The sequence below is a fragment of the Panulirus ornatus genome, chromosome 51, assembly GCF_036320965.1.
Source record: "Panulirus ornatus isolate Po-2019 chromosome 51, ASM3632096v1, whole genome shotgun sequence".
Lineage (NCBI taxonomy): Eukaryota > Metazoa > Arthropoda > Malacostraca > Decapoda > Palinuridae > Panulirus > Panulirus ornatus.
Genome location: NC_092274.1, coordinates 6798776 through 6813775, shown reverse-complemented (window position 1 = coordinate 6813775; position 15000 = coordinate 6798776). Strand labels below are relative to the sequence as shown.

The window sequence follows — 15000 nt, the reverse complement described above, 5'->3', positions numbered from 1 at the left end:
GGCAGAGGAGATGAAAGTCTTGGATGGTTAGTGTGTGTGTGTGTGGGGGGGGGGGGTCGGCGACCTCCCCCTTCCCCCCCCCTCCCTCCGCGTCGCCATGGGAACATTACATGGGGCCGTCGCCGCCCCGGACCCGGGGCCGTCGTCGCCCCGTTGTTAAGACGACCCGGGACGCATGCGGGGCTTGGGGTGGGGGAGGGGGGGGCGTTTTACGGTCGCCGCTACGACGGACGGACGGACGACCCCTCTCTCTCTCTCTCTCTCTCTCTCTCTCTCTCTCTCTCTCTCTCTATTATCTCTCTCTCTCTCTCTCTCTATTATCTCTCTCTCTCTCTCTCTCTCTCTCTCTCTCTCTCTCTCTCTCTCTCTCTCTCTCTCTCTCCTTCCATTCACTCCCCCCCACCAACCCATTACCTTCCCTTCCCATCACCACCCCATCACCTTCACTCCCCCCACCAACCCATTACCTTCCCTTCCCATCACCACCCCATCACCTTCACTCCCCCACCACCCCATTACCTTCCCTTCCCATCACCACCCCATCACCTTCCCTTCCCATCACCACCCCATTACCTTCCCTTCCCATCACCACCCCTTCCCATCACTACCCCCATCACCTTCCCTTCCCAACACCACCCCATCACCTTCCCTTCCCATCACTACCCCCATCACCTTCCCTTCCCACCACCACCCCCTTCACCTTCCCTTCCCACCACCACCCCATCACCTTCCCTTCCCATCACCACCCCATCACCTTCCTTCCCATCACTACCCCCATCACCTTCCCTTCCCACCACCACCCCCTTCACCTTCCCTCCCCCCCACCACCCCATTACCTTCCCTTCCCATCACCACCCCCTCACCTTCCCTTCCCATCACCACCCCATCACCTTCCCTTCCCATCACCACTCCATCACCTTCCCTTTCCATCACCACCCCATCACCTTCCCTTCCCATCACCACCCCTCACCTTCCCTTCCCATCACCTTCCCTTCCCATCACCACCCCTCACCTTCCCTTCCCATCACCACCCCATCACCTTCCCTTCACCACCCCCATCACCTTCCCTTCCCACCACCACCCCATCACCTTCCCTTCCCACCACCACCCCCTTCACCTTCCCTTCCCACCACCACCCCATCACCTTCCCTTCCCATCACCACCCCCTTCCCTTCCCACTGCCGCCTCCCTTCCCGTCGGCCTGGTGTGTGGAGCCTCATTCCCATTCCACAGGACTGGCATTCCCTCCCTCCCTCCCTTCCGTAAACCCTCCCTCCCTCCCTCCCGTAACCCTCCCTCCCTCCCTCCCGTAACCCTCCCTCCCTCCCTTCCGTAAACCCTCCCTCCCTCCCTTCACCCTTGGCTGACTCCCTTTCGGCATAACTCCTTTTGATCTTCAGTCCCCTTCCTTGCCTCTCTCTCTCTCTCTCTCTCTCTCTCTCTCTCTCTCTCTCTCTCTTCAATATCGTAACCTGGAACACTTCCTTTCCATATTCTCTTCCCCCTCCCCCCTCCCACCTTCCACCCCTCTCTCTCTCTCTCTCTCTCTCTCTCTCTCTCTCTCTCTCTCTCTCTCTCTCTCTCTCTCTCTCTCTCTCTCTCTCTCTCTTCAATATCGTAACCTGGAACACTTCCTTTCCATATTCTCTTCCCCCTCCCCCCTTCCACCTCTCTCTCTCTCTCTCTCTCTCTCTCTCTCTCTCTCTCTCTCTCTCTCTCTCTCTCTCTCTCTTTGATGGAATCTCATTTCTTCTTCATTCATTTTCCCGGAACCACACACAACACACCCCCCCCCCCCACACAACACACCCCTCCATCATTTTTCAGGACCGCACCCCCACATCCCCCCCACCTCCCTAATCCCCCTCCTCCCCTACCACCTCCCTAATCCCCCTCCTCCCCCCCACCACCACGTCTTTTGATCTCATTAACCTTATCCTTTCGTATGACGTTGTAAAGGCCTGTTACTGCGTTGTGCCCCACGCGCCCCCCCCCCCACGCCTATTACCCCCCCCCTCCACACACACCTCACCTCCCCTCCCCCTCCTTCCCCTTCCCCTTCCCCTTCGGCGGAGGAGGAGGAGCCCCTTCCCCCTCCCCACCCTTCTTCCTCCCCTACACCTGCTTTCATGGTCGTCCCCTTCTTCCTTCCCGCCGTTTCCTTCTTCCCTTCCTTCCTTCCTTCCTTCACAATGATTTCAATCATTCCAGTCCTCTCTCTCTCTCTCTCTCTCTCTCTCCTCGTCCTCGACTCATCTCATTCCCCCCCCCCTTCCCCCCTCTCCCTTTTCACTATTCCACTACCTAGTCGTTCGTCACCTCTGTCTATCTATCTATCTATCTAGCTACCCATCTATCCATCTATCTCCACTGTACGCTTCCCTACACCCCCTCCCTCCCTCCCGCGTCCTTCGTCTGTCGTGTGTGTGCGTGTGTGTGTGCGTATGTGTGTGTGTGTGTGCGTGTGTGTGTGTGTGTGTGTGTGTGTGTGTGTGTGTGTGTGTGTGTGTGTGTGTGAGGGTGTGTGTGTGTGTGTGTGTGTGTCACACAGCCACTGCCCAGCGTTGTCCTCCAAACCTTCATTAAGTGACTCTTCAAACAAACTGGAGGGTCATCTCCACCTCAGGCTGGTCCCTCCACAACCTACAACCCTCCCTCCGCACTTCCCTCCATCTACAACCCTCCACCTACCCGTGACTCACTCCACAACCCTCCACCTACCCACACCTCCCTCCACAACCCTCCACCCACCCGTAATCTCCCTCCACTTTCGTGTAATGATCACAACCCGTATCTCCCCTGATGATGATGATGTGATCACGACACGAAAGTGCACTTGTGAACTTGTCGCGTCTCAATATTCTCTCCTCCCTCGTGGCTGGCTATCAGCAACTACTCACCCTACTGATTGGCGTTCCTTGGACTACCTTTCCATCGGCGGTCGTGTTGAGCCAGAGGGAGAGGTGAGGGTTGGGGAGGTGCCTTCTCCTTTACTGCCCCTACTTCCCACAAACCTCGTCATGGGCCATCAGGTCTCCTGTTATGTGTCCCTCATATACACCCAACTCTCCCTGCCCTCCCCCGTCCATGTCTCCCATCTCCCTCCCCGTCCATCTAATCTCCCCATGTCTCCAATCTCTCCCTTCCCGTCCTTCCAAAATCTTTCTCCCCATGTCTCCATTATCTCTCCCCCTTCCCATTGTCTCCAAACTCCCTCCCCATGCGTCTTCCTCCATCCCCGCCCTCCAAAAACCCCTTCCCTCTCCCACAATCATCTCCGCAAACCCCTTCCCCCCCATCTCCCTACACCTCCCTAACTCCCCACACTCCCACAGGGAAATATTTGAGTGCGAGAGGGAGTGAGTCTCGGGTTGTGGGGGGAGAGGAGGGGGGGGGAGACACGCCGAGGAAGAGGCAAAAACTCCGGCGGGGGAGAGGGGAGAGGGGGAGATCCGACTGGGGAGAGAGGCCTAAAGGGGAAAAAATTAGTCTCCCCTGACTGGACCAGAGTGGAGTTGAACTGTGCTTCTCTGGGGGAGTAATGATGTACAGGGTATGGTTGGAGAGAGAGAGAGAGAGAGAGAGAGAGAGAGAGAGAGAGAGAGAGAGAGAGAGAGGAGGCCTGGGGAGGAGCTGAGGGGGTGGGGGGATAGAGAGAGAGAGAGAGAGGTAGGCAAACGAGGGGGGAGGAGAGGGGGGAGAGGGGAGGAAGAACGTGGTAGGAGTAGTAATAGGGGAGAGAGAGAGAGAGAGAGAGAGAGAGAGAGAGAGAGAGAGAGAGAGAGAGAGAGAGAGAGAGAGAGAGAGAGAGAGAGCTACGTAGGACGATGACTCACCAGACGGGCAAGAACACGAACAAATTCAAAAAGGCGATTCATTTTTCTTTTTCACAGTGGAAAATACGACGCCTCAAGACCCCCCCAGAAAAACCAGTGGGAAATATGACGCTTCTAGACCCCCAGAAAAACCAGTGGGAAATATGACGCTTCTAGACCCCCCAGAAAAACCAGTGGGAAATATGACGCTTCTAGACCCCCCAGAAAAACCAGTGGGAAATATGACGCTTCTAGACCCCCCAGAAAAACCAGTGGGAAATATGACGCTTCTAGACCCCCCAGAAAAACCAGTGGGAAATATGACGCTTCTAGACCCCAGAAAAACCAGTGGAAAATACAAAGCTTCTAGACCCCCCAGAAAAACCAGTGGAAAACACAAAGCTTCTAGACCCCCAGAAAAACCAGTGGAAAAAAGACATCGCTTCCACAGACCCCCTGAAAAACCAGTGGAAAAAAGGCATCGCTTCCATAGACCCCCAGAAAAACCAGTGGAAAAAAGACATCGCTTCCATAGACCCCCAGAAAAACCAGTGGAAAAAAGACATCGCTTCCATAGACCCCCTGAAAAACCAGTGGAAAAAAGACATCGATCCCATAGACCCCCTGAAAAACCAGTGGAAAAAAGGGCATCGCTTCCATAGACCCCCTGAAAAACCAGTGGAAAAAAGGGCATCGCTTCCATAGACCCCCTGAAACACCAGGCGAGGTGGGATGCGAAGTGGGTGGTGGAAAGGCCCGAGTGCTGGACGACCCTTGGGCCATGCAAAGCCACATTGGAAAAAAAAGTGTACGAATACGACGACCCTGAGTGACTGCCGGAGATGGGAGAGTCCAAATGGCGCGTGTGTGTGTGTCTGTCTTGACGGCGGTCGTGGAAAAATCCCCCCCGATATGCGGCCCTGGCGTCCCCCGACACGTAAGTGTCCGGTAAACACTGGTAAAGACAAGGATTTACCGCCGTAACGACACGGCGTAGTCGTAAGAAAATGCTATGCGCACCAACAAGAGTCTTAGATTTCTAAGAGAAAGTGAGCTCAGTCCTGGACGAAAGAGAAGTGTGGACTGATTATCATATCTTCCCCTGACGGCCGGAGAGCATTTGACACCGTGCTACAAAGGGAGGGTGGTGGAATGAGGGGGGTGGACGCCTTCGGTGGACGGAAAGTTAGCTTTTGTGGAATGGAACATGGACTGGAGTTACTAGTGTGGAGGAAAATGGACTGGGGTTACACGCAGCATGCCTCTGGTTCCGTTCTAGGACCAAATGCTCTTCTTGATCCAAGTTAAGGCAGCTCCCAGCTGGACTCGCATGTGAACAGATTTGCCGATGATGCCGTGGTGATGAGAGGCGGTACGAGGTGGACTGCATCGACCTACAAGGGGACGAGGGCAAAATCCACATCTGGTCTGAGACAGGACTGAGGACATTCGACCCGCGTAAATGTCCCGAGCGTTGCGGATGGAAACGCATCATCCCCCAACCCCTCGTCCACAGCTCCACCTGAGGAAAATACCAGTGAGGGAGACACAACAAGGAAACTGCGCCCAGAGTCCAATTGGCCAAGACAAGAAACGTGTCCCTCTGGCGACCTCCATGCAAAGACACGGGAAGAGCTAATAGAGAACGTCCAGAGGAGGGCCGACGAAGAAGACGGCGATGGAATTGGAAAACCCGAGTGACGGGGATAGAGAAAGAGAGTACAAACCTCTATCATCATTGTTCCCACCAAGCGCTACGTTCCGTAGCAGGGAGAGGATGGACTCCTTTGGAGTGACAAGTTCTTTGGAGAGAGAGAGAGAGAGAGAGAGAGAGAGAGAGAGAGAGAGAGAGAGAGAGAGAGAGAGAGAGAGAGAGAGAGAGAGAGAGACGTCCCCCCCCCCTCATCACACAGCCGTGGCAAAGGTGACTTTTCACTCGCGGCGTCACCTCGAGCAGGCGGAGTCCGGTAGCACTTTAAATAAATTAATGCCCAACTGCATATTTGATTAAGCAAGTAGTTTTGTGTGCCATTATTAAAAACATGAACGAATTTACGACAGGCACAATACTTACACTTTACACTCACTTAACAAGACCTCATACAGCAGAGGAAGTACTTACACTTTACACCCACTTAACAAGACGTCATACATCAGAGGAAGTACTTACACTTTACACCCACTTAACAAGACGTCATACATCAGAGGAAGTACTTACACTTTATACCCGCTTAACAAGACCTCATACATCAGAGGAAGTACTTACACTTTATACCCACTTAACAAGACCTCATACAGCAGAGGAAGTACTTACACTTTACAGTGACTTAATAACACCTCATCCTACAGACGAAGTACTTACACTTTACACTCACTTAACAAGAACTCATAAAACAGAGGAAGTACTTACACTTTACAGTGACTTAATAACACCCCATCCTACAGACGAAGTACTTACACTTTACAGTGACTTAATAACACCTCATACAGCAGAGGAAGTACTTAACACTTTACACTCAATAACACCTCATACAGCAGAGGAAGTACTTAACACTTTACACTCACTTAATAACACCTCATACCGCAGAGGAAGTACTTAACACTTTACACTCACTCAATAACACCTCATACAGCAGAGGAAGTACTTAACACTTTACACTCACTTAATAACACCTCATACAGCAGAGGAAGTACTTAACACTTTACACTCACTTAATAACACCTCATACAGCAGAGGAAGTACATAACACTTTACACTCACTTAATAACACCTCATACAGCAGAGGAAGTACTTAACACTTTACACTCACTTAATAACACCTCATACAGCAGAGGAAGTACTTAACACTTTACACTTAATAACACCTCATACAGCAGAGGAAGTACTTAACACTTTACACTCAATAACACCTCATACAGCAGAGGAAGTACTTAACACTTTACACTCACTTAATAACACCTCATACAGCAGAGGAAGTACTTAACACTTTACACTCAATAACACCTCATACAGCAGAGGAAGTACTTAACACTTTACACTCACTTAATAACACCCCCCCCACTTAACTGATCGCAGACGATAGGGAAAACTGAACGGAAATATCGGAGAAAAGCGAGAAAAATAATTACTTTCCTTCAATGTAATTCTTACGGAGACATACTTCAATGTGGCTAAAAGTAATTACTTTCCTTCAATGTAATTCTTACGGAGACATACTTCAATGTGGCGAAATGTAATTACTTTCCTTCAATGTAATCCTTACGGAGACATACTTCAATGTGGCTAAAAGTAATTACTTTCCTTCAATGTAATCTTTACGGAGACATACTTCAATGTGGCTAAAAGTAATTACTTTCCTTCAATGTAATCCTTACGGAGACATACTTCAATGTGGCGAAAAGTAATTACTTTCCTTCAATGTAATCCTTACGGAGACATACTTCAATGTGGCTAAAAGTAATTACTTTCCTTCAATGTAATCCTTACGGACACATACTTCAATGTGGCTAAAAGTAATTACTTTCCTTCAATGTAATCCTTACGGAGACATACTTCAATGTGGCGAAATGTAATTACTTTCCTTCAATGTAATCCTTACGGAGACATACTTCAATGTGGCTAAAAGTAATTACTTTCCTTCAATGTAATCCTTACGGAGACATACTTCAATGTGGCTAAAAGTAATTACTTTCCTTCAATACTACATCATGGTCAACAGAAATCATTGTCTAAACCTAGAGGGACGTCATACAAACCTGGACGATGCACACATAGCTCCAGCAGCAGCAGCAGCAGTCATAGAACATGGGAAACCATTAACCACCAGATGATGACAAGGGAAAGAGGGTTGTCAGCTCTTAAATTCCATGAAAAGACTGTTTAAGGGTGGAAATGACATAGGGACTTCATTGTTAACTTGGTCCTTATGAGCCTCAGCCTCTTTCTCCCTCGGATCATCCGGTTATTTCAAACCAGGACGTGATGGAAATGCAAACAACAACAAACAAAAAAAAATACTTCCCTATAGACTTCCCACGTCAGTATACCCTGAGCTGTACACAAGAGTGATTGATCTCGGTACACCGCCAGCTCTTGAGCCTTACCAACCCCGTCTGCCTCTCTCAAATGGACTGGGAATTAAGCATTCTATCACTGGCCTCCAGCGGAAGACCTCTTCGCGGACCATCAGGTCTTCCATGTCCTTCCCAAGCACTCCCACGGACCCCTCTCTTGCGACTCGCCTATTCTCCTCTTCTTTCCCTTTTCCCCCCTCTCCCACCTTCTCCCAGCCTCTCCTCACCTCCTCCTACCTAGCTAGCCATTCGTTCCAGTCTGTCCATGTTCATTCCTCCTCCCTCGTGCAAAGTCCATTCCGCCGTTTTTCCTTCATTTCTTCCACGCGTTTTCTTTTACAGTTGCACTTGCGTTTCCCCCCCCCCCCCTCTCTCTCTCTCTCTCTCTCTCTCTCTCTCTCTCTCTCTCTCTCTCTCTCTCTCTCTCTCTCTCATTTTCCTCTCACCTCTTCTCCCCATTCTCAGCCTCGACCCTCATTCTCTCCCCCGTCTCTCGCCTCCCCCTCTCCCCGTCGAGCTCCCCTCTCCCTCCCTCCCTCCACGTCTCTCTCTCTCTCTCTCTCTCTCTCTCTCTCTCTCTCTCTCTCTCTCTCTCTCTCCCTCTTCCTCCCTTCCGTACGGACCATCAGCAGGTGTAATTAATGAGGCTTACAGGTAAATTGGATATCGTATTATCTGGTCGGAATTATACAGACGGGGGGGGGGGGGGGGGAGAGAAGTAGGGGGTGGATTAGGGTTGGGAAGGGGAGTTAAAGGAAGGGCTGGATAAGGAAAGGGGGGAGGAAGAGGAATGGAAAAGAGAGTTCAGTGGAAGGGGTGGATTATGGGGGAAGTAAAAACATACAGACAATGGGATACTTATGCGTGTAAAACCTCTTCTACCACCTCGCCCTCCGGCTCAACATTCGCCGAGGGGAAAAGAAAATGAGCAAAAATTATGAGTGCGGGAGGAGGGGCACGCTGCCGTGGGAGTTCTATAGGAAAGTGTCGACTTAGGGGAATAAATAATAACACTTACCACTTTGACGACCGCGGCACTGGAGCAGCCACCTAGAAAAAAAGAGAAAGATAAGACTGACATGAAGTATATGGCGTATATCAGGTTAAAGACATGACTGACATGAAGTATATCGCGTATATCAGGTTAAAGACATGACTGACATGAAGTATATCGCGTATATCAGGTTAAAGACATGATTGACATGAAATATATCACGTATATCAGGTTAAAGACATGACTGACATGAAGTATATCGCGTATATCAGGTTAAAGACATGACTGACATGAAGTATATCGCGTATATCAGGTTGAAGACATGACTGACATGAAGTATATCACGTATATCAGGTTATAACCAGGTTAAATATAATCATTTCTCCTCCTTGCGAATATCTTTCGTTCGCGATTTACATTTCTCCTGTTTGACAATGATCAAATGATTACACTAAAGTTTTTATTTTCCACGCCTGCGCAATATCTATCAACCAACTGTCTATCAACTAGCGGAGGCCACTTTGAATCGACGGACACACTCCTAGTGACTCGGGGAAGTGGGATCGGGTAAGCCAACGGTGGCGGGGTGGATTAAGGTAAGGGATGAAAGGGAGGGGAGGTTAAGGCAAGAGGGGTGGCGGGGTGGATTAAGGTAAAGAATGAAGGGGAAGGGATGTTAAGGCAAGAGGGGTGGGTGGGGGAAGGGAGGCTGTGTTTAAGGGAGAGGTATAGAAAACGGGGTGTTCTCACGTTACCTCATTACGTCATCTCCTACTGCTAATCAACTACACTAATTCGTTAATGATCAGGAAGTTCTACACCCTAAGCTTATCGTGCTACACTCTAAGCTTATCTTTCTACACTCTAAGCTTATCTTTCTACACTAAGCTTATCTTTCTACACCCTAAGCTTATCTTTCTACACTAAGTTTATTTTCCTACACCCTAAGCTTATCTTTCTACACTCTAAGCTTATCTTTCTACACTCTAAGCTTATCTTTCTACACCCTAAGCTTATCTTTCTACACTAAGTTTATTTTCCTACACCCTAAGCTTATCTTTCTACACTCTAAGCTTATCTTTCTACACCCTAAGCTTATCTTTCTACACCCTAAGCTTATCTTTCTACACCCTAAGCTTATCTTTCTACACCCTAAGCTTATATTTCTACACTCTAAGCTTTTTCTTCCTACACCCTGAGCTTATCTTTCTACACTCTAAGCTTATCTTGTGCCAATAATTTCTGCTATTTCTTACATGGGGATAGACAGGCACGATCCTGTGTGTGTGTGTGTGTGTGTGTGTGTGTGTGTGTGTGTGTGTGTGTGTGTGTGTGTGTGATTACCTCCCACAACCCACAAGGGAGGGAGGGGGGCTGATATACGCTCCAAAGGCTCCCCCAAAGGCCCCCCTTTACCTTCCACCCCACCACACGATCCTGGCCACCACACGTGCACTTGGGTACAGCCCAGAATTCAGCCCATCTTGTCACCTTGTCGTTGTCCTCCTGTACCCCAGCTGTATCTCGCTCCCTGTACCGCTGTACACTTCTGGGGAACTTTTGATGATGTATTCCTCTCTCTCCTTCTCCCTTGTCATGACCCTGGGCAAGAGAGAGAGGGGGGTCGGCTCCACACAAACCCTCCTCCCTTCTCTCCATCCACAAGAGCTTAGCAGACCCCTTTCTTCTTCCTCTGGGACAAATTACATCGTTTCCCCACCTCTAGACAATGGTTAATCTACGTGGATCCTAAAGTTGAGCGGCGGGAGTGACGATGATGATAACAACTGGCAACCGATGATCACCAGCGACGTGTTCTTAACGCTTCTGATATGGACTTGTATACACAGCTTCCTTCTTGTACAGGAAGAGTCTTCTGGTTAACTATACTATCTGCACCTGGACAGATTAGGAATTTAAGATAACATTAATCTTTGATCAGCAGAGAATCTGGTCATAGACCATCAGGTCTTGTGTTATCTGTCCTTCCCATGTACTGCCATGTCCTCCAGCAGATAACCTGGTCATAGACCATCAGGTCTTGTGTTATCTGTCCTTCCCATGTACAGTCATGTCCTCCAGCAGATAACCTGGTCATAGACCACCAGGTCTTATGTTATCTGTCCTTCTCATGTACTGCCATGTCCTCCAGCAGATAACCTGGTCATAGACCATCAGGTCTTGTGTTATCTGTCCTTCCCATGTACTGCCATGTCCTCCAGCAGATAACCTGGTCATAGACCATCAGGTCTTGTGTTATCTGTCCTTCCCATGTACTGCCATGTCCCACAGAAGATAACCTGGTCATAGACCACCAGGTCTTGTGTTATCTGTCCTTCCCATGTACCGCCATGTCCTCCAGCAGATAACCTGGTCATAGACCATCAGGTCTTGTGTTATCTGTCCTTCCCATGTACTGCCATGTCCTCCAGCAGATAACCTGGTCATAGACCATCAGGTCTTGTGTTATCTGTCCTTCCCATGTACTGCCATGTCCTCCAGCAGATAACCTGGTCACAGACCATCAGGTCTTGTGTTATCTGTCCTTCCCATTTACTGCCATGTCCTCCAGCAGATAACCTGGTCATAAACCACCAGGTCTTGTGTTATCTGTCCTTCCCATGTACTGCCATGTCCTCCAGCAGATAACCTGGTCATAGACCATCAGGTCTTGTGTTATCTGTCCTTCCCATGTACTGCCATGTCCTCCAGCAGATAACCTGGTCATAGACCATCAGGTCTTGTGTTATCTGTCCTTCCCATGTACAGCCATGTCCTCCAGCAGATAACCTGGTCATAGACCATCAGGTCTTGTGTTATCTGTCCTTCCCATGTACAGCCATGTCCTAAAGCAGATAACCTGGGCATAGACCACCAGGTCTTATGTTACTGTCTTTGCTGTGTAGTCCTCCTGTACACCACATAAGAGGACAGCCACTTATCTCTGTAGATGAGTGAGAGCACAGTGGCTTTTAGTGTTACAAGCATCAAAGAGTGGCACACATGTGGGGGCCAGGTGCGACGAAGGAAGAGCTTTCAGCAACAGGGAGTTGTTGAGACAGAGAGAGAGAGAGAGACAAAATGACATCCATTTTCTAACTTTTAACTTGCTCTGAGCGGATTCCGAAAAAAGCCGTGGCGTTAGAACTTGGTTTTTCAGTTAGATGTTTCTACTCCGTCAACAATCTGGTGTCCGACGTCTGTATTACCTACCAAAGATGGTGCCCACAGGTCCGTGTCTGCTCCTGTTCCTTCTGCATCGCGTCTCGACAACCTGGATCTCCAGCTCAGGAATTCTCGACGAGGGAAAGCCAGACGCCTTCCAACACACACACGTCCCCCTCCCACAATTACCCTGTCATTTCTTATCTCCCGCGAGTGCTCGTACGCGGGCGCTCGGGAAGTAGCTATCACTCGTTTTGGGCCCCCCAGCAGCGTCCCACTTCATATGCAGGCCCTCACTAGTGTGCCAGGGAGAGTGAGAGGCCTTTGTCAGGCTGGTGAGGGAGGGAGAGAGAGAGGGAGCGATGTCATCCATTGTTCTTACCCTTCTGGGAGAGGAGGTGCTTGCGAGCTGGCTTAATGCACACACCTCCCACACACACACACACACACACACACCTTCCCTGTTGCGATCGCACTCGGAGAGATGACGGGAGGGGAGAGGTGTGGTTCCTGAGCCATCGCGTGGGTCTCTCCCCTGCACATCTCCATCACCCAAGGGTCCAATGTTGGGGATCTCCGTTCGCCCACAGTCTCTCGTGCCAGCTGTGGGTGTGGGAGCGATGAGGGGCACAGAGCTGGATGGAAATTCTCCGCGCATCGACCCATTTCCCCCGATTCCAAAATGCGACAGGCGGGTGTGCGACACCGGAGGATATAGTCGGTGTTCAGACACGTCCTTGTCGTCTCGAAGGGTCTACACCTGTCGAATCAGACGGTCTGGTACTTCTGTTTACCCTATGCTGTTCCACTGTGACCTCTTCATGGACAGGGCTGGGCAACGCGCGTATGGTCGACTTCGCTACAAATAGCATCTCAAACTTCAAGGTTTTCTCCGCAGACTCTTGGTGAGGGTTACGCCCTGGATTCGCCCCGGGGGTTCGAACCCAGTACTTTCCGCACTCTATCCCATGAGGCAGCCTCAGCCGACGCTAAACCTTCCCCTGCAGCAGGAAGAACGGCGCTACGAACAGCAAGCAGTACACTGTGGTCTGTGGATCGAAGTGAGGCAACGTGACAATCTCACTAACTGTCGGTTACCCTGGACACTGGCTGTATGGACTATTCTGAACTCCCTATCTCTTGGAATCTAACCACCTGGAGTCGTGTACAACCTGATGAGCCTGGAGCCTAAATAACCAACCAGACAACCGGTTTTAAGGTAGATTTTAAAGTGAGTTTGGCGAGCATAATTGTCGACATCCATTCTACCGGAACACAATACCACAGATGTGGTACTGTGACGACGAACGTAAGCCATGTTTAAGTGTCCCCCTTCACAGAGCGCCGTTCATTCTCTTCCATTCCCTTTAGCAAAACATTCTCCCGTTTCCTCCTCTCCCTGGTGCGCGCCCCACCGCGCCCTTGCACCACCCCCTGCGCCCACCAGCAGTATAATTAGTCCCACGGAGGCTTGCTCCTGCGGGCCACACCGCTGGCATACAGAGGCGGCCCAGCCCCTCACCCCGCCTAGCAGACGGAGGTATGGAGCCCAGGTAGGACCGAGCTCTTCCCACCAAAGCCCCTCCCTCACTCCTCACTCACCCTCCGGCTTACTCATAACCTCCTCCTCGTCACACCACCTCACAATCTTTCCCTCTCATCTCGTTCGTCCTTACGAATCCTCATTAATCTTCACCTTCCTCTCTTTTGTCCCCCTGCATCTCCCTTCCTTTCCTGTCTTTCTCGCCACTTTCCCCTCACCTTTACTAGCAAGCCCTTATCTACTTAATAACTGAAATACTATTACTGTCCTCCAGCAGATAACCTGGTCATAGACCATCAGGTCTTGTGTTATCTGTCCTTCCCATGTACTGCCATGTCCTCCAGCAGATAACCTGGTCATAGACCATCAGGTCTTGTGTTATCTGTCCTTCCCATGTACTGCCATGTCCTCCAGCAGATAACCTGGTCATAGACCATCAGGTCTTGTGTTATCTGTCCTTCCCATGTACTGCCATGTCCTCCAGCAGATAACCTGGTCATAGACCATCAGGTCTTGTGTTATCTGTCCTTCCCATGTACTGCCATGTCCTCCAGCAGATAACCTGGTCATAGACCATCAGGTCTTGTGTTATCTGTCCTTCCCATGTGCTGCCATGTCCTCCAGCAGATAACCTGGTCATAGACCATCAGGTCTTGTGTTATCTGGCCTTCCCATGTACTGCCATGTCCTCCAGCAGATAACCTGGTCATAGACCATCAGGGTCTTGTGTTATCTGTCCTTCCCATGTACTGCCATATCCTCCAGCAGATAACCTGGTCATAGACCATCAGGTCTTGTGTTATCTGTCCTTCCCATGTGCTGCCATGTCCTCCAGCAGATAACCTGGTCATAGACCATCAGGTCTTGTGTTATCTGGCCTTCCCATGTACTGCCATGTCCTCCAGCAGATAACCTGGTCATAGACCATCAGGGTCTTGTGTTATCTGTCCTTCCCATGTACTGCCATATCCTCCAGCAGATAACCTGGTCATAGACCATCAGGTCTTGTGTTATCTGTCCTTCCCATGTACTACCATGTCCTCCAGCAGATAACCTGGTCATAGACCATCAGGTCTTGTGTTATCTGTCCTTCCCATGTACTACCATGTCCTCCAGCAGATAACCTGGTCATAGACCATCAGGTCTTGTGTTATCTGTCCTTCCCATGTACTGCCATGTCCTCCAGCAGATAACCTGGTCATAGACCATCAGGTCTTGTGTTATCTGTCCTTCCCATGTACTGCCATGTCCTCCAGCAGATAACCTGGTCATAGACCATCAGGTCTTGTGTTATCTGTCCTTCCCATGTGCTGCCATGTCCTCCAGCAGATAACCTGGTCATAGACCATCAGGTCTTGTGTTATCTGTCCTTCCCATGTACTACCATGTCCTCCAGCAGATAACCTGGT

The 15000-nt window shown here is 50.1% G+C and overlaps 1 long non-coding RNA gene across 1 annotated transcript in view; it reads right to left on the bottom strand.

Annotated features, from left to right (window-relative positions):
* The window catches only part of LOC139764757 (uncharacterized), a 360623-nt gene that overhangs the window by 292983 nt on the left and 52640 nt on the right, over nucleotides 1-15000 (bottom strand). Inside the window, exon 2 of the long non-coding RNA XR_011716451.1 lies at nucleotides 8908-8939. This is a non-coding gene — a long non-coding RNA (uncharacterized lncRNA). The remainder of the gene's footprint in view (nucleotides 1-8907; nucleotides 8940-15000) is intronic.